This window comes from Vulpes vulpes, chromosome 8 (genome assembly GCF_048418805.1).
Source record: "Vulpes vulpes isolate BD-2025 chromosome 8, VulVul3, whole genome shotgun sequence".
NCBI lineage: Eukaryota > Metazoa > Chordata > Mammalia > Carnivora > Canidae > Vulpes > Vulpes vulpes.
Genome location: NC_132787.1, coordinates 25512380 through 25538076, shown reverse-complemented (window position 1 = coordinate 25538076; position 25697 = coordinate 25512380). Strand labels below are relative to the sequence as shown.

At 46.2% G+C, this 25697-nt stretch overlaps 1 pseudogene; it reads right to left on the bottom strand.

The window, feature by feature from the left end:
- Positions 1-6787: 6787 nt before the first annotated feature.
- On the bottom strand, positions 6788-8727 carry LOC140593728 (cationic amino acid transporter 3 pseudogene; annotated as a pseudogene).
- Between the last annotated feature and the right edge of the window lie 16970 nt (positions 8728-25697).

The following is a 25697-nucleotide window of genomic DNA, read 5'->3' as shown; positions in this document are numbered from 1 at the left end:
AGTCCCTCAGCCCTAGAAGATCTGGCTACACTCTATGATGTTACAAGCTTTTCTTTTAATCTTTCTTTTCTCTCTTTCTTTCTCTCTTTCTTTCTTTCTTTCTTTCTTTCTTTCTTTCTTTCTTTCTTCTTTCTTTCTTTCTCTCTCTCTTTCTTTCTTCTTTCTTTCTCCTTCCTTCCTTCCTTCCTTCCTTCCTTCCTTCCTTCCTTCCTTCCTTCCTTCCTTCCTTCCTTCCTTTTTTCTTCCTAGAGTTTCCTATGTCCCTTTGTTCTCAGATACCAAGATGGGGTCCTGAGTTCTCCTCCCTTGGGACACCTTACTTTCCTCCTGGGTTCAAAGGTGGAGTGCAAAGAATGGACACATGTCAAAGAAAGATGGGCTCCATCTATTTTAAATAGAGAAATGTGTTAGATGGCAGAGGAGTAGGGGTCCTCAACCCACCTGGCCCCACCAATTTACCTGGATAACTTTCAAATCATCCTGAACACCTACGAATTCCACATGAGATTTAAAGAGAATAACAGCTGGAATGTGATAGAGAGAAAGGTTTTCGCTTCTAACAAGGTAGGAAGGCAGAAAAAAAAATAATAATCAAGTGGAGGAGAGGCACCACGAGGAGCCAGGCTAAGGCCCCACAAAAGCCTCCAGGACAGGAAAGCCCAGCCCCCGAGAAGCAGGAACTTTAAAAATCTTCACTGGCATCTTCCTGGATGGATCAGCAGGGAAACCGGGGAGAACCGCAGGAGGGCCAGTGGAGCCTCCAGTCTCCCGGGGTCACTAACAGAGGAAGGGTGCCCCAGGGAGAGCACGCCACATGAAGGGGGCCGAGCTCGGGAAGGGGCTGGAGCGCACCGGGGGGCCTCGGGGAGAAGCCCCAGTCGGTCGGCGGGGGCTCCGCGGAGGGGGCTGCGCCCTGCTGCCTTCGGCAGCTGCAGCTTGTGAGCGTGATTCCAGCAGCTCAGGCCCCGGAGCCCAGGGCGCCAGGGGACACAGCCCAGGATCCTGCGCTCCCCCCGGAACAGGCAGACCTGGGGAGGGAACAGGACAGCATGGACTCTCCTGCCACCAGGCGCCCCCAAGTTGTGCAGGTCAGCACCCCCACCAGCCCGGGAGCACTTAGGCCAGTGCACGTTGGGATACTGTGGTAGTTACTGCAGGAGCTGACTCTAGAGCTGGAGACCTGGCCACCGCCAGTGGGGTTGTTCCTCCTGGTGTCACCCTGTGCCCGGGAGAGGCGGGGCCCTCAGGGAACCGAGGCCTCACAGGGTAAACAGCTCCCCCTGAGCCCAGCACCTGGCGGGGGGCAAGGCAGCTCCCCCAGGTGCACACACCTGAGAATCATCAGCACAGCAAACCCTCCCCCAGAAGACCAGCTGGAAGGACAGGGGAAGAGCAAGTTCTTGGCCAAGCAGCGCTGGAAAGCTCCAGGGGAAGTCGAGAGATTTACAGTATATAGAACTAGAGGGTACCCCTCCTTTTTTCCCCCCTTTATCCAGTACAACTCGTTTTTATATCAGACGAAAAAATGAGTGGGAAATATCAGAAAGGGAGACAGAACATGAGAGACTCCTAACTCTGGGAAACGAACAAGGGGTAGTGGATGGGGAGATGGGTGGGGGATGGGGTGATTGGTTGACGGGCACTGAGGGACGCACTTGATGGGATGTTTACTGGGTGTTACGTTATATGTTGGCAAATTGAACTCCAATGAAATAATATACAAAAAAATTCTAATTAAAAAAATAAAGGAATAACACAGTGCTAGCCCAAAAGTATGTAGAATTTTCCATACCAAAGAAATGTATAAGGTTCAATTCATTTTAACATTAATTTGTTAGATCCTCTTTACGTGCCTGGCCCCTAGCTGGATGGTCTAGGGGATTGAAGAAGGTATACTCCTCACCTAAAATCTATAGTGTAGGAAACAAAATAAAGACACACAGAATATTGTGGGGTTTTTTATTTTTTAAATATCAGTTTTAAAAGGCTTATGATAATTAACTAACATGTAAAATTGTAAAATATTTAACACGTATGTTGTGATGATTTGATATACGTGTCCATTGTGAAATGATACACTATGCTTATCCTATTGTTAAAGGATTAACTCTGTTATTTTAACCTAGATATTTCATTAAATGAAGGTAAATGTTCAGAGTGCTTTTGTTTTTCTTGCTTCATCTTTATATTGAAGGGGCTTCAGCTGGAGCCTTGAATTTAAAAGTGTGGTCCCTGGAGCAGCAGCATTCATTTTATGGGGGAATTTGTTACCAGTAAAAGTTCTAGCACCACCCAGCCCTACATTATTCTGAACTTTGGGGGCAGGGTCCAGCAATCTGTGTTTTCACAAGTCCTCCAGGTGAGGTGACACCTGCTGATGTTTGAGCACCACTGAGCAGAGTACTACTCCTGGCCTCTATCCAGCACTCTCTTCAGTGTGACTTTGATTAGTGAGTTGAAGAGGCAGCACTGAGTATGCCCAACTCAACCTGTTCCACTATTATGTTGGCTTTCTTTCTTTATCAGAACCAATTTGTCCACAGGATACATATCTACCAACCTGCTCATACACCAGAAAGTCTAATGGAAGTAGGCTCTCTTCCATGTTGGGAGGCAGGGGTTGCTCAGTACTACTTGTGATGAATATGTCTGTCTAGTGATGCAAGATTAGAGCCAGTTAGGCTGCAGATCTAAAGAAGATGGTTTAAACATTTGTCTCTATGTCTTGATTATCAAATGGTTCAATTCATAGGAGGGGGAGATGGAGTTAGTTATTGTGCCTCCACAGCTCCAACGATACGTTGTAGTGAAAAGTGGGCAGGATGCAGGTTCAGATCACATGCAGTAGAAAGACCTGCATGCCTTTAGTTAAGAGGCTAACAGACAGAAGAATCAGGTGAAATCTTAGAATGCTTTCAGGAAAGGGAACATCAGAAATGATTAGTTGTGACCTCTATTTATTACACATAAATAAGCAGAGCATGAAAGGAACTGAGTGGCTTACCCAAGCTCACATTGCTAGTTAGTGGTGGAAACAAGACCAGGATCCAGGACATGTGGCTCTCAGCCGTGCACTTTCTGAGCAGGTGGACCAAAGCAGACAACAATAGAGAAACTTTAAAATGCAAGATTGCAGATGTGGCCAAGTAGAAGAACCAGCCCCGGGGATTTTCAGTGTGGGCAGTGGGATCAAAGTGCTTTTTACTCAGAGGAAAGCTCTGGCTGCAATCCACCTGTGCCTGCTGTGTTGCCCCCTCACACAACCATGGCTCAGGCTACGCAGCCTGTTCAGTGCTCTGAACACTGCTTCGTATTCCTGTGCTTTTCCTCCTGGTGTTCTCTCTGCCTGCAATCACTCCCTGCAGCCCATGTGTAGAAAATTATCTGTGTTTGAAGGGAGCCAATAAAATTCCAACCTTCAACAAAGTCTTCCCTGATTTTACCAATCAACTCAAGCAGACACAAATGCTGTGTGGCAGACACAAATGCTCATCCTCCACTATAAATTCCCAAAACACATTATTTGTGTACTACTTATGGCAACACTTTGTACTTTGTGTTACAGCTATACATCCCCCTTATATTAGAATATAAGTCCCTTAAAGGCAGCAACCCTATTTTACCTTTATAATTTTGGTCTTTTTCTAGTTTCTTTTATATTTAATTGAAGCATAATTAATATACAGTATTGTTATTTTATTTTCAGGTGTACAACATAATCATTAAACAACTCTATACTCAGTGCTCATCAAGATAAGTGTGTTTTTAATTCCTTTATCTATTTCACCCATCCCCTCCTCCTCCCCTTTGGCAACCACCACTTTATTCCTTGTAATTAAGAGTCTGGGGTGGTTTTTTGTCATTTGTCTTTCTTTCTTTCTTTCTTTCTTTCTTTCTTTCTTTCTTTCTTTCTTCCTTCCTTTTTTCTTTCTTTCTTTCTTTTTTCTTTCTTTCTTTCTTTCTTTCTTTCTTTCTTTCTTTTTTCTTTCTTTCTTTCTTTCTTTCTTTCTTCCTTGTTTTATTCCTTTAAAAAAGTTTTTTTGTTGGGGTTCAATTTGCCAACATATAGCATAATACCCAGTGCTCATCCTGTCAAGTGCCCCCCTCAGTGCCCATCACCCAGTCACCCCAGCCCCCCACCCACCTCCCTTTCGTCTACTCCTTGTTCATTTCCTGGAGTTAGGTGTCTTTCATTTTTTGTCACCCTCAATGATATTTTCACTCATTTTCTCTCCTTTCCCCTATAATCCCTTTCACTAATTTTATATTCTGCAAATGAATGAGACCATATAATGTTTGTCCTTCTCCAATTGACTTATTTCACTCAGCATAATACCCTCCAGTTCCCTCCACATCGAAGCAAATGGTGGGTATTTGTCGTTTCTAATGGCTGAGTAATATTCCATTCTATACATAGACACATCTTTTTTTTTTATAAATTAATTTTTATTGGTGTTCAATTTGTCAACATACAGAATAACACCCAGTGCTCATCCCGTCAAGTGCCTCCCTCAGTGCCCGTCACCCATTCACCCCCACCCCCTGCCCTCCTCCCCTTCCATCACCCCTAGTTCGTTTCCCAGAGTTAGGAGTCTTTATGTTCTGTCTCTCTTCCTGATATTTCCCACACATTTCTTCTCCCTTCCCTTATATTCCCTTTCACTATTATTTATATTCCCCAAATGAATGAGAACATACACTGTTTTTCCTTCTCCGATTGGCTTGCTTCACTCAGCATAATACCCTCCAGTTCCATCCACGTTGAAGCAAATGGTGGATATTTGTCATTTCTAATGGCTGAGTAATATTCCATTGTATACATAGCCACATCTTCTTTATCCATTCATCTTTCGATGGACACCGAGGTTCCTTCCACAGTTTGGCTATTGTGGCCATTGCTGCTAGAAACATCGGGGTGCAGGTGTACTGGCGTTTCATTGCATCTGTATCTTTGGGGGTACATCCCCAGCAGTGCAATTGCTGGGTCGTAGGGCAGATCTATTTTTAACTCTTTGAGGAACCTCCACACAGTTTTCCAGAGTGGCTGCACCACTTCACATTCCCACCAACAGTGCAGGAGGGTTCCCCTTTCTCCACATCTTCTCCAACATTTGTGGCTTCCTGTCTTGTTAATTTTCCCCATTCTCACTGGTGTGAGGTGGTATCTCATTGTGGTTTTGATTTGGATTTCTTAAGTATGCATGTGAATGTTATCATATGGTATTTATGTTTCTTGACTTGTTATTCCACTTAACAATACAACCTCCGGGGCACCTAGGTGGCTCAGTTAGTTAAGTGTCTTACCTCAGCTCAGGTCATGATCCCAGCATCCTGGGATGGAGACCCACATTGGGCTCCCTGTTTCTCCCTCTCCCTCTGCTGTTCCCCCTGCTGTGCTCTCTGGCTCTCTCTCCATCTTTCTCCCTCTGTCAAATAAATAAAAAATAAATAAAATCTTTAAAAACAAACAAAACATACAACGTCTATGTCCATCCATGTTGTTACAAATGACAAGATTTCCTTCGTTTTTTGCTGCTGAATTATATTCCATTATATATATAATATAATATATATTCTACTATATATTCCAATATATATTGCATTATATATATATATATATATATATATATATATATATATATATAATGCATCTTCTATATCAATTAAGCTTTACGTGGACTCTTGGGTTTCTTCCATATCCTGCCGCTTGTAGATAAACGTAAGAGTGCATGTATCTTTTTGAGTTCATGTAAATAAAAACTTTTGCACAGAAAAGGAAACCATCAACAAAACAAAAAGGTGAAATATAAAATGAGTGATGATATTGCAAATAATATATCCAATAAGGGGTTAATATCCAAAATACATAAAGACCTTGCATAACTCATCATTAAAGAAACACAAATAATCCATTAAAAATGGGTAGAAGACCTGAATAAACATTACTCCCAAAAAACGTATAAGATGGACAACAGACACAAAGAAATATGCTCATCATCACTAATTATCATGGAAATGTAAGTTAAAATTAAATAAGATATCACTTTACACCTGTCACAATAGCTAAAATCAAAGAGACAAGAAATAAAAAGTGTTGATGAGGATGTGGAGAAACGGGAGCCCTCATCCACTGTGGGTGGGAATATAAATAGGTGCTGTTACTATGGAAATCAGTATAGATGCTCCTCAAAAAATTAAATATAGATATATCAATATTTCCACACTGGATATTAACCTAAAGAAAACAACATTTTTATACCTCTTAAAAAGTATATTTATCTGTGTATTTGAGAGAGCGCATGAGTGGGATGAGGTACAGAGGGAGAGGGAGGAAGAACCTTAAGGAACCTGAGATCATGACTCAAGCTTAATTGACAGAGCTACACAGGTACCCCTATAGCTCTTTTTAAAAAAGACTTTAGTTATTTATTAGAGACAGGAGATAGAGAGTAAGCACAAGTAGGGGAAAGAGCAGAAGGACAAGCAGACTCAATACTCATGAGTGTGGTGCTTGATATGGGGCTTGATCCCAGGACCCTGAGATCATGACCTGAGCTGAAGTCAGACATTTAACCAGTTGATCCACTCAGGTACCCCCATCTAGCTCTTTTAATAAGAACTTAAAAACTTTCTTAAAGCTAGTGTGCTGTAAAGACACAATTGAAAATTAGATAACTTTAAAAGAGAGCGAGCAACGACACATTCTTCACTTCACAATAAATACAAAGTGCTATTAATGTTCCCTTACAAATAACTCATGGGAGGCATAGCTTTCCATGTCCTCAGAAGTACTCCCTATTATTGTGCAGGGGTCCACACTGCATTCAGGTGTGATGACGTCAAACCAAATATGTACTGGCGCCACTGAATTCAAGGTCTACAGTTCTGGCCATAAGGGAAGTGGAGCTAAGGAACCAGGTGCTGCTGGATCACATAAGCAAAGTAGATAGCAAACCCAATCAGCATCCAGACTCCAAATAGGGCCCAGGTGCCAGCTGTCATCTGTACCATAAGATAAACATTGAGAAAGATGTTCAGGAGTGGGAGGAGAGGCATACCAGGTACCTTGAAGTGAAGGGGAGTGGAGTTCTGTGGCTGTCTCCAGATGACTCCAGTGACTCCAGTGATGAGCACCAGGAGCAGCACAACCACTGTGATCCACACTGGGTCTCCAGAAAGCAGATCTGGCCACCGGGCCAGCACCAGGCAGAGAAGAGTCAGCAGCAGAGCGAGCAGTAAGGAGCAAACATAGACAACCCGGCCAGAGAGTGGAGTGGGGGTGGGGCTGCCTGGAAAAAATAGTCCCTGTAGAGTCAGCTTCTCTGCTGCAGGTCTCTTCTCCTCCTGCACCTCTGCCTCATTTTCCTCATTCTCCTCCTGCATCTCTGCTTCATTTTCCTCCTGCACCTGTGTTTCATTTCCCCCATTCCTCCTCTGAGGCTCATACCTGAGGATGAGAACACTAAAAGCCAGCAGGGAGTAAACTAGCAGGGCCCCAACTGACATGAGGTCCAAGAGATTGGCAAATCCAAAGAATAATACCATGATTCCTGCAATAATCCCAAAGATCACGGTGGCCACAATGGGTGTATATGTGCTGGTTTGCATCCTTACAAGGACAGGAAAAAAGAGGCCATAATGTGCCATCATGGAGATTAGCTGACGTATGGGAAACATATAATCCAAGAGGCTGACAGAAATACTACAGAAGAATGCAAGAGTTACAACATAGTAGGCCGGGGCCCAGCCAGTATGGAGAAATGCCTCAGGCAAGGTGCTCCCAGGTTGGAGCTGGTAATAAGGCACCATAAGCATAAGTGCTGAAAAGACACCACAGTACACCAAAATGCAGATGAGTAGTGAAATCACAATGAACATAGGAAAGGAATGCTGGAAATTCTGGGCTACTTCAAATCTGGTAACAATAATGCTCAAGCCTGTAAAAGAATAGATACAGGTAGCTGATCCATGGAGTATCCCCTGGAAGCCAAAAGGCATAAATCCTCCAGAGCCCAGAGGTCCCAAGCTAGAAGTGTCATTGAGTCCAGCCATTATGTAGTCCTCTTCTGTGAGCTTCCAGTTGTGCAGGTCCCCCTTCAGGAAGCCATAGATGATGACAAAACCAAGAACCAAGAGGTTCACCAATGTGACCACTTTGGTAACCAGGGAAAGCTGCCTAATGTTCCGAGTCAGCAATCCCATGAGCAACAACACAAGGAACATAAAAAAGAAGCCTAGAACTTCTGCAAAGACCCTGGGAACATGTCGTGAAATTGTCTCCTGCAAGGTCTGAGATATCTTGTTTCCAGAAAGGTTGTCAAGAGCTAAGGTCCAAGCCCAGATCCTAATGGCTATAGCAGTAACATTGTTGAGGATGAGAATCCAGGCAGTGATAAAAGCCCCAAGTTTATCTACGATGACAAAGCTGTGGGGATGTTTGGAGCCCGAGTGGATAATCTGGGGACTAAACTCTGCAAAGTACAGCATAGCCAACATAGAAGATAGGCTGGCCACCAACAAGCAGATCACAATGGATGGTCCTGCTTTATCTCTAGCCACCTCACCCGCCAGGATATACACACCTACACCCACTGTGCGGCCCACACCCAGGGCTACTAAATCCAGAGTGCTCAGGCTTCTGGCAGGGGTAGGTTCAGCCACAGGTTGCTCCAGCGGATGTCTATGTCTCAGGTTTTTACCAAATCTGTGAAGTGCTTGATGCAGCATTCTAGCTAGAATTGAAGAAAATTCTAGAATCAAAAAGCTGTAGCAAGTCCAGGGAGCTGTAAGTCTCAGATCAGGTCCAGGGAGCTGAGTTAAGTCGAGTTGGGTTGAGTTGGGGATGCCTTGATCGGTTGCTCAGGCTTCAAAGCTACTGCTTCATATTTCTTCTGGTATGTGTTCTCCCTCCATAATGCCTAAGACATGGCAAACAATACATATTTACTGAACCTATTATTTAACCCAACATCAAAAGTCAAAAATCACATATCACCTGCTACAGCCCTAATATTACAGAAACTTACACAAAGAACATCATAGAAAGATCAAGCCTGCTTTCCCCCTCCAGAAAAAATACCAAATACCTCCCAATATTCTCCTTTTTTACACACCACAAAACAAAATCCCATTTGTTTTCATATAACTCACATAGCTTCATCTACTAATTAGGTGGTAAGGCACAAGAGGGCATGAATGTATTGTGCAAGAATTCACACACTGGATGTGTGTGCAGTGCTTAAGCATGAGTGATGATGCATTAATTCATGGACTAGTGGACCTCATTGCAATTACAGACCGATCCATTTTTTAAATATCACCTGAGGTTAAATACAAATATTGGTCGTCCAGCCTTAAAACCCTTAGCCTCTATGTTAGTTAGCCAAGGCCAGGAGGCAATTTGGCCCCCTTTCTCCTCATCCTGCCTCATCCATTCAGCTGTACTGATGGCCACAAATATACAGACCACACCTTCCCTTTACCCATGTAGGACCACAAGGGTGCTGTGAACAGAGAGGAGGAGGGAGAAAGGGGCAGGGCCTTCGTAACCATCTGCAAGAAGGAGAGGACCAGGCTGCCTGGAAAGGAAACCCTGGAGATGTGGGGGCAGAAACCACCCCAGGGTTCAAGACTGAGAAGGGAGAGGAGCCAGGAATGTGGTTTTGTGAATTCTGACATTCAATACATCTCACCCAAAGCACCCAAACAAAATTCACTATACTTTTTATGTGCATTGTTATGAGAACGTGGTGGGAAGGGTGAAAAGAAGTAAGTCACCTCAGTGGCTCACAACCAAAGCAATTCCTTCTGTCTCCTCCATCTCTGGCTCCAGGAGAGAAGGTGAGCTCACTTCTGCAGTCTCCTCACTGGCCACACTGGGCTCTATACATACATACCCAGCACCATCTGGGATGTCAGCTGCCAGGGGACTGAAGACCCTGCCCTGCTCTGTGAGCTTGTATTAAAACATTCACTAGTAACTGTCTATTAAATTTTCACAAGGAGCTTTTCTAACTCCCTGAAAATATAGTCTGACTACATTAAATATAATTTCTTAATGAACAAACTCCTCGTGTAGTTCCTCTTTCCCCCTACCGCACTGCTGGTATATAAATGGTTGCCTCCTCAAGGTTGAAAAATTCACAGTAATGCCCCAGAAATGAGTAGTGGAGATTAGAAAAAGCAAAGTCATGCAGCCCCCACTCTCCTCCTGACTCAGGCTTCGGGTTTGAGAGAATTTTAGGAAATTCTGTCAGAGGCTTTTAAAGACTGAAAAGATCAAATCAGGGATCCCTGGGTGGCGCAGCGGTTTGGCGCAGCGGTTTGGCGCCAAAGGCCCAGGGCGTGATCCTGGAGACCCGGGATCGAATCCCACGTCGGGCTCCCGGTGCATGGAGCCTGCTTCTCCCTCTGCCTGTGTCTCTGCCTCTCTCTCTCTCTCTCTCTCTCTGTATGACTATCATAAATAAATAATAAAATAAAAAAATTTTTAAAAAAAAGAAAAGATCAAATCAAAATCGAAAGATCTTCTCTATAAATTATCAAATGGAACCTTTGGGTTATGGGTCAGCCCTTCTGTCTACAAATCTATCTATCTTCCGTTTTGCTACTCACCAGTTCCAATATAATGATTTACCAACAAGCACACCAGAGAGATAAGGAGGCTCAATTATTACCTCAGGGAACTTTTTAACACTATAAGTGTGCTTATTCTTCTGTGCTTATTCTTCTAACCTCATCCTCTGCCCAGTTCCTACTTCAGCTGAGAAATTCCACACTCACCTTATCACCTCCATCAGACTGTGAGTTAGGTGCTCATCAAATATTTGCTGAACAAATATACAAACCAAGATAAGAAACCTAATAGAGTACATAATCCAGAATTCCTGTATACTTGACTATGAGATACATAGTATATTATAAACCTGGCTCAGGTAAATATATAAACAGTATTACCTTCCTTGCAGAAGGAAATAGAAATGAAAAGTGTGGAGGAAACTCCAACTGTGATAAAACCCTGACTGCCAATTATTGATGCAGGTAAAAGCTGCAAATAATTGTTTGCGTTTGAGGACATTTGCTTTAAAAATATCATGCTGCCTTGGAGTATAGGAAACTAACCACCCCCACCCAGTTAGAGAATCCCTACTTTTTTAGAAGGTATCAGAATCAGACCTTATAATCTAGGGAAGATATCCTAAGGCAAAGGTTCTCAGGTTGTGAGAGACAGTGGACAGAAGACACCTGGGGAGCATTTTCAAACTTCAGATCCTCTCCCTCTAGCCCTTCCTGGTGATTATATGAATGTGTAATTTGCTTAATCTCTTAAGCCTCAGTCTCCTCACCCATTAGGAACCTTACCTGTCCTTCACTAGATCAAATGGGAATTCAATAAGAAGATATAAACAATCATGCACCACTGGTAGGCGTGTTACTTGGGGGCCATCCTTAAGCACAATCATAGTAGAACTCAGAAGGCATACACAATTGGACATAGAGTTGCTGAATGAGTGAATGTATCTAAATACACATACAGAGCACAGACTGGAAGAGCATTTGTTAAATGCATTTGAAGCAAGTGCCTTCAATGAGGAGGGGAAATGAGAATAGAGATAAGGATGAAAAAGGAAAACAAAATGAACTGAAAAGGGGCCTGACAGGAAGTGATGGTGCGAACACACCATGACTGAGGGGGGCACTGACCCCACTCTGTGCACTGCAGGTTTCACCCAGGAATTTCAGGAGAAAATGTTGTGAGAGGACCTGGTACAGAGCCTGATAAAAGGCAAACACTCAGTAGATTTAATGTGAAGGAGAACTGGAATCCTGTGATTGTCAGGATATGGAGAATACAAAGAAGGAATATCTGCTAGAATAAGGTGAAGATAGAGAAGATGGTGCACCCCTCCTACCAGTTCCCTCTGAATCCATTTCTCTTTTTCCAATTCCTCTTTCTTCTTCAGCTCCTTCAATTGTCCTGGAGGCTCCTGTAGTTGGCACTAGGGATTCTTGTCTCAAGTTTCTTTCTCTGGGGAATCATCCCTAGCCACATACCAATCAACAAAGACACAACAGTGGTTCTTCACATTTGTTGAATCGCAGACTCCTCTGAGGTTGGATACCTAAAAAATAAAAAAAAAAAATGAGTGGGAAATATCAGAAAGGGAGACAGAACTTGAGAGATTCCTAACTCTGGGAAATGAACAAGGGGTGGTAGAAAGGGAGATGGGCGGGGGTGGAGGTAACTGGGTGACGGGCACTGAAGGGGGCACTTGGGATGAGCACTGGGTGTTATGCTATATGTTGGCAAATTGAACTCCAATAATAAATAAATAAGTAAATAAATAAAATAAAATAAAATAAAATAAAATAAAATAAAATAAAATAAAAATAAAAAAGTCATCCTGAAGTCCATCCATGGACCCTGAGCAGGAATTTCTGAAGAGGACCATCTGAATGGCAAGACTGCAGAGGTCTAATGCTTTTGATAATTTGTTTCCCTCAACTGTGTTGTTCACGGTGGTCCTTGCGCTCTTCCTACTTTTACTGAAGATGAGAGCCAGTGGCCCTAGAGATAATGTATGAAGATATAAATGAAACAACCCAAAGTATTAAACACCTGGGAATAAAATTATCATATTTTAAGACTCCAACAGAAGCAAGCAGAACAAACAAATGAACACTCAAACTTACAGAAGAGAAAGCAAACCCATGATTGGGTATCCTGAGACAGCCTGCTATAAATCCAGCTTGTAACAACACGGAGAAACATCATCCTCAAACACCTTGTGCAGAAATGCCCTTTCTCTGTGCAATAACTTTGATTATTCCAATGCTTTCTATTCTGTCCAAACTCTGACCCAGCTGTCAGGGCCCTGCCCTTATTCTCCCTCTACCCTCAGGCCTATCACCTCCTTCCTAACTCAGCTCCTCATATCCTGGCTTACCCTTCCTGGGATGATCCTGTGGCCTGGGTAAGTTATCTGCTGTGCCAATGATGCAAACTTTCTTCCCATTCCCACCAGCACTAGAGTCTGTCCTGATGTTCCACTGAAACTAAATTTCCCTTTCTGTCTGCTTCTGTCCTTAAAATCCTTTAGAGTCTAAAAGCTTCCAGAGGGCAGGGCCAGGTTCCATATTCGTTCCCCTTCTTCTGATCTCCACACTCCTGGCCCCAACCCTCAGTACCATGGACAAAGATCTGTTCATCATTGTAGCAAGCAACCGTAAGAGGCATTTAGGAGAGAGGTAATGAATATATAGATTTATTGATTGACTACTATATCTTGAGATTACTCAAAAGTTTTTGATTTTTGTTTTTCTTGAAAGAGAGAAAGGACCAAACGAGATGTAAATAGGAGACAATGTTCAATCACCTATTTCAAGTGCATTTCCTGAGGACATTTCCTTTTTTTTTTTTTTTTTATGAGGACATTTCCTAATGAGAGTCCTGTGTCTGTAAATCTCAGTTTAAATAGGAAGAATCTCTCCAAAGGAGGTGTTGCCATAGGGGAAGTGCTTGAGGAAATGCAGAGTGGTGCCAGAGAACACGAAGCCAGGTTGTATGAATTTCATAATGCCTCTGATTCCCACTTGCCTTCTTTCTCCCTGCGCTTCTGTCCGTCTCTGAGTCCCCTTGAAACTCCACAACAAAACTTCTGATCCAGGTACCCAAGAAGAACTACTGTGAAATCCAACAATCCACCCATGAAATTGCAAGCTGTCTTGCTTTTCCAGCCAGACACAACCACTCTCCTCTGTCCTGGAGGTCATTATGTTCATTCCTCTATCTTGAGGAAGATACTTCCCTCACTCTAGACTGTTCCTTTTCAACACATTTTTCCAAGGCAGTAAGTTCCACTGGTTCCTGTGGTTGGGTGTTAACACTCCTGCCAGCCAGGAAGTAGGCCTTGTGGCTCCTCCTGAATAGCTTCAAAGATAGTGTGGATACCAGTTGCTTTGCTAGAAGTTTGAGAAGGAGTTGAGAGCAAAGCTAATGAGGCTGTTACACAATTATTTTCAAGTTCTCAAAGTTTCAGAGAAGTGGACTATAAACATAATGTCCCCACATATTAGAGCAATCCCTCTGTATCCAAGCACAATTCCCTCCTGATACCAAATTTTATAGATATCTCATCCTCCTTAAATTCCCAGATAACAAAGCTCCAGAGCCAATCAAACCAGTGACTCCCAAACAAAACAAGTATAAAACCTTTCAGGTAGCTGAGCTTCCCCAGATTTTCTGAAGTCCTAATTCAAACAGCCCTGCAACTCTGGTAGGGGTCAGTCAGGATTAGAGGCTTTGAGTTCAGGGCAAGCATTTGAAATATAGTAAGTGTGTAACCACCCTTCCAACATGAAAAACATTTGGAATACATACAAAAGATAAACAAAACAAAGCTACCATGAACACTGGGGCCCAGTCTCATACCCAAGGATAGAAGAAATCAAGTCACAAAATCAAATGAAAAATGGAATCTTCCCATTTTCTCCTTCTCTTTGTGCCTTCTCTAGAAATCTCTGTCCAGGAGTCTGTGGCCCTTCATTTATTCATTCAACTAATAGAGCGGTCTCCATGTATTCAGCACTGTGGCTAAAGCAAAAACACAAATACTCCTCCACTTGACTTGCTTACATTCTTGCAGTAGAAAGCAAATTATAAATAAGTAATAAGAATATATGTTGTATTAGATTTGCAATCAGCACTGCAGAGAAAAAGAAATGTAAGAAACGACTAGGAGGTGCTCAGAGTGGGTGTTGTGACTTTAAAACAGGTGGCCCAATCCAGCCTCACCTTCACACTGTTGTGCAAACATCACCAACATCCATCTCCAGAACTTGTTCATCTTCCTTAGCTGGAACTCTGTACCCAACACACAGTAGCTCCCCATTCTTCCCTCCCTGCAGCCCCTGGCAGCCAGCATTCCACTTTATGTTTCCGAATATGACTACTCCAGGTACCTCATATAACTGGCAGTCCAAGCCCAAACTTCTTCCTGTGTGGCTCTGTCTCAGTTTTCTTGGCAAGTCTATAAACACAAGAAATCACTTACTGATAGGCCTTTTTTTCTGCCTCAGAGGAGCAAGACCTGAGAAGAAAGTGCAAGCCAAACCCAGGGAGAGGTAAGGAGTTTGTCCAAGCCAAGCCAAGTCTTGGAGTAGTGCTTAGCTGGGCCCTTAGGGAGTTGAGGCCTGGGGAGGCGGAGTCTTAATGGGTGGGGCCTCAGAGAGTCAGGCCTTCTGGAGGAAGGGGCCTTGGAAGAATGTGCAAATAGGAAGGAGGTGGCTTAGCTAGAATTGAGGAAGCTGTGGATAGTCAATGAGACACCAGTGGGACCATGTCTGCCTGAGGATGTGGGCTAAAGATGAAATGGGACTTTTCTGGATACTTTGTTGGCAGCAAGAATTGAAATTAGAAGGAAGAAGCAAGCTCTCCAGGGTCCTGGGTATGGAGGAGGTCCTGGCTGGCAGGAGGAGAGTGTGGGGAACCAGGTGGAACCCATCCTGTGTGATACGGAGGCCAGTCCCAGATCCAACTGAAGAGCCCACTCAGCAGTCCTGAAACAAGCACAGAAGCAGCCCCTCCCCCAGCTGCCTCTCTCAGAATCTCCTACAGGTTCCTCTACCAGCACCATCCATCCCAGCCCCTCACCCTGGTTTCCTATCACTCCAGAAATAAAACTAAAAGGGGACTTTCTTCAGCTTCACCACGAGTGATTACCTGAGACAGGCACTCATCATATTCTGGCTGAATGTATATTGAGCATCGTGCTTGAGGAAGTAAAGTACACTCCTTGCCTATAGATCTCCCTGCTCTAGACATTCACAACTTGGACTTCAAGACTCTGAAACAGTGACAAAGTAGGGGCGTCCTCCTTCCCCGAATGCTAATCTGCAAACAGAGGCAGACTTGTCAGAGATGGAGAAGGTGGGGTCTACTTGGACACCCAGGGCTGAATGCACACATAATGGTCTCACAAGCCCTGGGTCTCAAGGAAAGAGCAAACATTGCCTCCACTTGATGATGAGGAGATGCCTCTAATAACTCAATTACCTGCCCTAAGGACAGAGGTAGAGGTGGAGGGAGGGAGAGAAGGGTAGCAGCAGGCCCCTTGAGGGACAGAGTCTGAACAAATGATATGAACACAGAACCTTGAACTTGCAGCAAAAAAAAACTGCCCCAGATCTCAGGAAGAACTTCTATCTGAGGAAAACCTACAAATCCCACTGGCCAACCCTAACACATCTGCAGGGGGCAGGGAGCAGGGACCCTGACTGAGCACTCCTGTGTTCCAGGCACTGGGCTGGGGAAGGAAGGAGAGGCCCAGCCTAGACCATAGAGCCAGGATTCCCAGAGGCAAAGGAGCCTGGCAGGATTGGCAGGAGGGCTGGGATGACAGGACAGTAGGGGAGGGGCATCTGGGTGTGTGATCTGTGCCTGTTCCCAGGATCCTAGGCAGTCTTCCCTGCCTCAAGCTTGGATTGTCCCAGATGTGCCTCTGCTTGAAGGAAAGAAGGGCAAGTGCAGGGGAGGGTCTGTGTATCCTGCATCTGGTCCCCAGAGCAATCCCCTCCCCTTCTCCCTGTGCTACTCACTGCCCCCTTGGGAGAGGGCGGGAGGCTGGGGACAGGCCAGGGCCTCCCATCACAGGATAATTAGGAGAACTCATTCAAGGACCCTCCTTCTCCTCCTCCCACAGGCCAGCAAGGGTGCTCTACATGGATGCAGGTGACAGGTGACCAGGACTGCCTGGGGAAAGTACATTCTGGAGAGCACTCCTGTGAGAGGTGCAGCAAGGCCCTGCCAAGCCTCCCACCTGAAGTGACAGGTTGTGATACTCAGACAAGGAGCCCGACATGCCCAGTGTGCCAGCAGCACTACAAGTGCAAGGACAGGAGGGCTCAGTGCACAAGTCCTACAGGTGCTCCCAGTGTGGGAGAGTTTTCCAGGTGGGATCACCTCAACAGTCACACCCACAAGAGGGTCTTCAAATGTGACACATGTGAGGCAGCTTTTGCTATGAAGAATCTATTGCAGGTGCACACAGTAGGACACGAGGAGAACATACCATGTTATATGTGTGGCAAGATGCTGAGGGCAGCTTATATTTTAGGCCACATGAAGGTTCCTTTCCTGGGCCCTCATCATGTCTGCGAATGCACCAACAAAGATACATTTGAGGACTTTCCTAGGGCAGCAGGGGCAGTGGCAGTGACAGTGTCAATGACACCCACCCCCCAGCTGTGGGCTCCCTGTCAGGGAAGAGGGGATGCCCCAGGAGCTCTCAGGCACTCCCCTCACAGCCCTGCTGAGCTTCACCTTGGTGTCAGGGAGAGTGGAAGGGGGAGGAAAGTCCCTTGAGACCCTCTCCTTTTCTACTCACTTCCCACCGTCTCCTCACTACTTCCCACCAACCAAGGAGCCTCCAGAAAGAAAGGAAGAGAACATGTTTTTTAGGGGAATTCTCTGGGTTTTCACAATTTCTTTCTCCTGCTCTTCACTACTCTCTCTCAGACCTACTGCACACACCTGTCCCCCTGGTTGTGCTGAGGCCTCCTAGACACTGGGCAGGGGTGAAGAGGACAGGAGCAGCCACTGCCCTCACCCCTCTCATCTTTGGATCCCTGCCCTGCCCTTCCAGGGATGTGGGAGGCTTCTCCTGAATGATACTTGCTCCCTCCTTCCTCACTCCTCCCAACTACTGTCTACTGTCCCTCCCTGGAGAAGTGGTGCTTTAGTTTTCCAGGGAGAGGGAAGAGAGGACAGAGGGGAACCCAAGGGGGGAAAAGGTAATATTAGAAAAGGGGCAGAAGCAGGGAAGGCACCAATAGTACCTCTAACAGGTGGGGTGTTTGGACTCAGATCCTGCACATCCTCCAACCTGAGAATTTGTCAGAATAAAACAAGTTAAGGGGAGCAAAATAAGGAGCCCCTAGGGTCAGAGGAAGGACAGAGATGGAATCCTCGGGTGACATTATGAAAGTGGGATTCGGGGACAGCAGGTTCTTCCTGAAAGTGGGGAGAATCAGCCACAGTGCCCCCATCCCTCTTCCAATCCAGATTCAGTCCTGGTGTTATTTTTTTTTTCTCATCCATATCCCATGAGAGATGGTGGCCCTGGCCATGTCATCCTGCTCCTCTGTCTCCTGCATGTTGTAAAACCTGCAAACCTCCTTTCACGTAGACCACATTACAAGGATTTTAAAAAGAAAAAAGAAAGGAAAAGAACTGCACAGGGCTGGAGAGATGCAGCAGATGCAGAGTTGGGATCATAGCTCTCTTGGAGGAGGGGCACATATATGGGGGGACCTGGAAGGTGGAGTCCACCCAGGTGATATCACAGGAATTGTCTGAACATTGAGAGAGGAGAAGAGAGGAGGAGGCAGGGCGGTGGGCCAGAGACAGGGAGAGAGGCTGAGAGACAGAGATGAGAGAAGCTGAGAAATCCCTGGAAGGGAGGGCAGAGAGGGACCAGGAATGGGGGAGGCAGCACAAGAGACAGCCAGCGGGACATGCAGGGGAAGACACTGACAGGCTCCCAGGGCGAGACTCACACAGATGTGAGGGGAAGAGAGACCCCCAGACCCTGAGGGAGGGACACAGGCAGGGGGACAGCCAGAATGAGGAGCTGAAGGCAGACCCAGTCCTGGGAAATCTCAGACCACAGACTATCTTGGGTCAGACAGACTGTCCCTGAGACAGACAGATGTGCTGCAAGAGGTGAAGGTGAAGGAGACCAATATGGAAGGAAGAAGCCAGGACTGTAGGGAGGAGGTCGGGGAGCAGAAAGGGAGAGAGGAGGAGGCAGGTGTGCAGCAGGAGGGGGAGCCAGGCCAGGGAGGGGGCTGCAGCCTCTGCCTGTCTCCTGGGCCCGGGCCCCTGCTGCTGAGCCCGGGCCCCTCTCAGGACCTGCTGCTGCTGGATGGGCCCAGAGAGCTGACAGGGCCAGGCTGCTGCCAGGGCTGCCCCACGCTCCCTCCTGTGCCCACCTGGGGGTCCCTGGGGCCCTATGTGGGTATGGACACAGCCTCCCCTGCCCTCCCCACCACAATGCTGCCATCAAAGGAGGACTGAGCTCAGCCCTAATCTCATACAGCCTGGCACACCCAGGGCTGGGGAGTGGGAGCCAAGGAGAAAGAGAAACTGAGGCAGGCAGACAGGGGAGACTGACCAGCTCTGGAGAAGATCCTGGGACAGCCTGGTTAGGGATCCCATAGAGGAAGGGAGGGAAGGGAAGCCCTGCGGCTGCGTCTACATTCAGAGCTAAAGTGGTACCAAGCACAGTATGAGCAAAATAACATACTAGTGACTGTCCATTTTGGGTCAGCAGCGTAGACACCTACTGGGCAGTCAGATCCATGCCTTCAAGCAGTTTCTCAATAAAGAACCCCCAGAAATAAACATGAAACCCACAAAAGGAGAAACTGAACAGAGAATGGAGACCTAGAGGCCAGTGTACATACCTGAATCTTGGGATTTTTTTGGTAGATTTTTAAATTGGAGTTTGATTTGCTAACATATAGTATAACACCCAGTGCTCATCCCATCAAATGCCCCCCCCTCAGTGCCCGTCACCGAGTCACCTCAACCCCCTGCCCACCTGCCATTTCACTACCCCTTGTTTGTTTTCCAGAGTTAGGAGTCTCCCATGTTCTTTCTCCCTCACTGATATATATTTTGATATATTTTTTATATTCCCCATATGAATGAGACACTATAATGATCGTCCTTCTATTGACTTACTTCACTCAGCATAATACCCTCCAGTTCCATCCACGTTGAAGCAAATGGTGGGTATTTGTCGTTTCTAATGGCTGAGGAATATTCCATTGTATACATAAACCACATCTTCTTTATCCATTCATCTTTCGATGGACACCGAGACTCCTTCCACAGTTTGGCTATTGTGGACACTGCTGCTAGAAACATCGGGGTGCAGGTGTCCCGGTGTTTCACTGCATCTGTATCTTTGGGGTAAATCCCCAGCAGTGCCATTGCTGGGTGGTAGGGTAGCTCTTTTTTTCAAACTCTTTGAGGAATCTCCACACTGTTTCCAAGAGTGGGTGCACCAGTTCACATTCCCACCAACAGTGCAAGAGGGCTCCCCTTTCTCCAAATCCTCTCCAAAATTTGTTGTTTCCTGTCTTGTTAATTTTCATCATCTCACTGGTGTGAGGTGGTATCTCATTGTGGTTTTGATTTGCATTTCCCTGATGGCAAGTGATGCGGAGCATTTTCTCATGTGCTTGTTGGCCATGTGTATGTCCTCTTTGGTGAAATTGCTGTTCATGTCTTCTGCCATGATTTCATGATTGGATTGTTTTTTGCTGTTGAGTTTCTTAAGTTCTTCTTAGATCTTGTATACTAGTCCTTTATCTGATATGTATTTGCAAATATCTTGTCCCATTCTATAGGTTGTCTTTTAGTTTTGTTGACTGTTTCTTTTGCTCTACAGAAGCTTTTATCATGATGAAGTCCCATTAATTCATTTTTGCTTTTGTTTCCCTTGCCTTCATAGATGTCTCTTGCAAGAAGTTGCTGTGGCAAGATCAAAAGGTGTTGCCTGTGTTCTCCTCTAGGATTTTGATGGATTTTTGTCTCACATTTAGATCTTTCATCCACTTTGAGTTTATCTTTGTGTGTGGCATAAGAGAATGGTCTAGTTTCATTCTTGTGAACGTGGCTGTCCAATTTTCCCAGCACCATTTATTGATGAGACCATCATTTTTCCATTTTAACAGACTAGGGATGAAGCTACCAGCTAAGTGTGTGAGGACCTAAGACAGCATGGCAAGCCGGCCCCGGTCGCTTCCCCTAGGCCTTCTTGGGTCTCTACAGAGCAGCTCCCCCAGGTCCTCTCAGGGCCAGGGGAGAGCCTGAGAACATGAACTCAAGCAACCTAAAGGAGATTTGTTCTCCTGACCCCCTGCTCTGTCAGCCACATGTGAAGGTCCCAGAGCCAGATGTGTGGTTACAGCTGGAGCCGGAGGAGTCTCTGTAACAGCAGGGAGGACAGTAGAGAGGGAACCTTCCAGAGAAGTCCTGCAGAGAAGACAAGTTTCAAAATTGACCAGGTCCATCCCAGTCCTCTGGATACTTAGAAGTGTAATAAAGTTCAAAAAGTCCAGGGTTTACAAGTAATTAAACCCAGGAACTGGTAATTACATTTCTTCTCCAAGTTCTGCCCACGACTCTCCTCAAGCCCCCAGGGACACATATCTTTTATGAAACACATTGAACCATATCCTGGTCTTTAGAGGCTGCCTCCACTTGACAAATGAACTTAATTTTAGCACTAAAATTTAGAAGATATTTTGAAAATTATTTCCTTAGGGCTATGTTTGGTAAATGTTCGAACCCGAGAAAGACACAAGCGCACACATTTATCACACCCAAACAGGAAAGGAATGCTCTCTCTGGACTGTTCTCTCTTTGCTTGTGGAATGGACCTCCAGATGATATGTCCCACATCCTGGAACAAAATGTAGCCCCACTAAACATTAGGAAATGGATTGTCACTTAACTCTGAGCTCCAGAAGGGATATGACTTTTCCTCTCCCCTAGGCATGGAAAACATTCTGGGTAAGGATGACACAGCCTGGAGGGAGGAGCCAAACTGGCAGATGCCAAGTTCCTGTGCTGTCCCTCAAGGTCTCTCTCTCTGGGTGGATCTCCACCTCGCTGTATCTCTCTGTGTCCATTCTTCGTTTGTTTTTCTTGCTTTTTTTGTATATCTTTTTTACTGGAGTTAGATTTGCCAACATATAAGATAACACACAGTGCTCATCTCATCAAGTGCCCTCCTCAGTGTCCGACACCCAGTCACCACATCCCCCCACCCACTTCCCCTTACGCTACCCCTTGTTTGTTTCCTAGAGTTAGGAGTCTCATGTTCTTTCTCCCTTACTGATATTTCCCACTCATTTTCTCTCCTTTCCCAATAATCCCTTTCACCATTTTTTATATTCCCAGAATGAATGAGACCATATAATGATTGTACTTCTCCGATTGACATACTTCACTCAGCATAATACCCTCCAGTTCCATCCACGTTGAAGCAAATGGTGGGTATTTGTTGTTTCTAATGGCTGAGTAATATTCCCTTGTATACATAAACCACATCTTCTTTATCCATTCATCTTTCGATGGACACCGAGGCTGCTTCCACAGTTTGGCTATTGTGGACATTGCTGCTAGAAACATCGGGGTGCAGGTGTCCAGCGTTTCACTGCATCAGTATCTTTGGAATAAATCCCCAGCAGTGCCATTGCTGGGTCATAGGGTAGCTCTTTTTTTTTTTTAATTCTTTGAGGAATCTCCACACTGGTTCCCAGAGTGGCTGCACCAGTTCACATTCCCACCAACAGTGCAAGAGGGTTCCCCTTTCTCCACATCCTCTCCAACATTTGTGGTTTCCTGCTTTGTTAATTTTCACCATTCTCACTGGTGTGAGGTGGTCGTTCATTGTGGTTTTGATTTGTATTCCCCTGAAGGCAAGTGATGCGGAGCATTTTCTCATGTGCTTGTTGGCCATATATTTGTCATCTTTGGTGAAATTTCTGTTCTTGTCTTTTGCCCATTCCATGATTAGATTTTTTTTTTTTTTTTTGCTGCTTAGTTTAATAAGTTCTTCATAGATCTTGGAAACTAGCCCTTTATCTGATATGTCATTTGCAAATATCTTCTCCCATTTTGTAGGTTTTCTTTGAGTTTTGTTGACGGTATCTTTTGCTGTGAAAAAGCTTCTTAGCTTGATGAAGTCCCAATAGTTCATTTTTGCTTTTGTTGCTCTTGCCTTCATGGATGAATCTGCAAGAAGTTACTGTGGCGGAGTTCAAAAAGGGTGTTGCCTGTGTTCTCCTCTAGGATTTTGATGGAATCTTGTCTCACATTTAGATCTTTCATCCATTTTGTGTTTATCTTTGTGTATGGTGCAAGAGAGTGGTCTAGTTTCATTCTTCTGCATGTGGATGTCCAATTTTCCAAGCACCATTTATTGAAGAGACTGTCTTTCTTCCAGTGGATAGTCTTTCCTCCTTTGTTGAATGCTGGTTGACCATAAAGTTGAGGGTCCACTTCTGGATTCTCTATTCTGTTCCATTGATCTATATGTCTGTTTTTGTGCCAGTACCACACTGTCTTGATGACCACAGCTTTGTAGTACAACCTGAAATCTGGCATGCATTGGAAGAATTAATATTGTGAAAATGTCAATGTTACCCAGTGCAATTTACACGTTTAATGCAATCCCAATCAAAATACCATGGACTTTCTTCAGAGAGTTGGCACAAATCATCTTAAGATTTGTGGGGAATCAGAAAAGACCCTGAATAGCCAGGGGAATATTAAAAAAGAAAACCATAGCTGGGGGCATCACAATGACATCGGTTTTTACACTCAGGGCTGTGAGCTGGCTTCCCACTGGGGTCTCTGAAGAATGCTTTGCTTTTAGGAGCTGCTGTCAACACCAATAAGAAGATGCCTGCCACCCCCCCCCCCCCCCCCCGCTCCCCCTCTTTATCGCCTGGGCTCCAGGGCTGGCTCTAGTTATCAGCTGGGCCCCTGGAGGCCTCACCTCTGGGAGCTGCGCTGCCACCTGCTGTCCAAGCATAAAGGAAAAGCCAGGTGGCCCTTGTGTGCCAGCAGCCCCAGGGCTGGGGCCAGGAAGGGAAGGGGCTGCCGCGGGGGATCAGGGACGCCGGTGGGGAGGGCGGCAGGAGGCTTCCCTGAGCTCGGAAATTCCTGGGTTCTCGCTGGAGCCCCGACTCCCCAGGCTGGGCGCCCCCCCTCTCTCAGCGCCCAGGGTCCAGGGCGGGCAGTGCGGGGAGCGCCGCTCTCTGCCGCCCTCTGGTGGCCGCGGAGCGCGTCGCAGGCCGCTGTGGAGAAGGTGCCCCTGACTTCCCACCCCCTTTGGATTGCCTGAGGTTCTGCTTTTAGGGATGTTTGGTGGAGACAAAGGATTGATGTTAAGATATTGAGCCTATAGGAGCAATTTATCTTCCTCTTTGGGTTTCATCTACAACCTCAGTTTCCCCAGGTCCTCGGGAGTTTTCAAGGAAAATACTGCCTCTGAGCCTCAGTCACATGTCTCCCCTATAGTCTCTTCCTCCTCCTGCTTCCATCCTTTCCTCTGGACTTTATGTTTCCTCCACATGCCCCTCCAGCCCTGGCACCACAGACTGTGCAACCTGGTTCCTCCCTGTCACCGCTCTTCTGTTCTGTCCACACCCTCCCAGGCTCTGCCCTCTGGGCCGCCACCTCTCAAGCTCCTCCCTGACATCCCTGTGTTTCTGCCCTGCTCCTTTCTAGCTCTGTCCCTTCTCTGCTGGGGTGCAGGTGTGCTTCCTGGGCATTGCCCCCTCCCTTTCCATGGGGGCTCTCCTGCCCCCCCCCCCAGAGCTCCAGTGTGGCCTGTGTCCCCCTGCCCTCTCTGTCCTGAAGCTGCAGGCATGGCCTCTGGCTCCCAGATCTGCCAGGACTTCCCTGGTGGGGGGTGGAGGTGAGGAAACTGGAGGCCTGGGGCTGAGTTTGATCCCCACCTTGTTCCTCCTGGTGTAGCCTCCTCACCTGGACTCACTCACCTGGAACAGGTGGGGAATACCTGTCTGAGGCTGCAAGAAATCCTTCGTGAGGCTGTAGTGAGCATCAGTGCTGTGGTAGGAATGCCACAGGCTAGCGCACAGTGTGTGCTCAGTAAACGTGAGCTCTTAGTATCTGCCCTTCCTCACTCGGCTCCCCTGGCCCTTAGCCTGGTGTCAAAAAAATGTGTAGAAGAGAGAAGACTGAGAGTAATAGACTATGTAAGTCAAAATTGACTGTCAGGAAATTCATGTGGTTTAGCCTAACACATGCTCTAAGTTCTTACCCAGGAAATGCCCCTTAATGTGGACAAGAAGACAGGATAGGGATTGGAATGAATCACAGGAAACCATGTGGATGAACCAATTCACACACAGGGAGGAAGGAGGCACATGCCCACGGTCCACCTGCATCCATCCTATGATCACCACACTGGCCCGCTCTGTCCCTGTGCTCATGAGCCTGTATGTGCTGGGAGCTGCCTTGGGTCTGGGGTCCAGCTCCCCGAGTCCTCTCATGTCCTCACCGGACCTGGACTCTTGGAGCCTCAGACCCATATCCTCCCTCCTAGCAGGGGCACACACACACACACACACACACACACACACACACACACAGAGGTGCTTTGGGATTTCTAAAGGGAAGAACTACCCCCTGGAGATGGATTCCCTCAAGCTGCTGCCCAACACTGAACCTCACATGGCAGGGGAGAATCAGAATGCTGCCCCTGCTTGGCTTTCTCTCTCACTTCCCTACTTTCTCCTGGGGAGCAAAAGCAGTGAGTCCCACACCTACCATATCTGTGTGTGCTGGGCACCCAGGGGAGACCCAGAGGGAGGATCAGGGACCCTGCCCTGGGGGAGCTCCCTGACAGCTGGGAAGAGGAGGCTGACAGCCAGGGCAGAGAGACACAGGACTCTGGGTGCTCCCTCAGCAAGTGTGTGTGTGAAGAGTGGGTCAAGGGCAAGTAGACCAGGACCCATGACTCAGATGATGGGAGCCTGGCAATGAGCAAAGGAGGGACGGTGGAGGAGGACACAGAAGTCTACAAGGATTCCTAGGAGACAATAAGAATGTTGCTTCCTTCGTAGGAAGGAGCAGGAGCATGGAGAGGAGA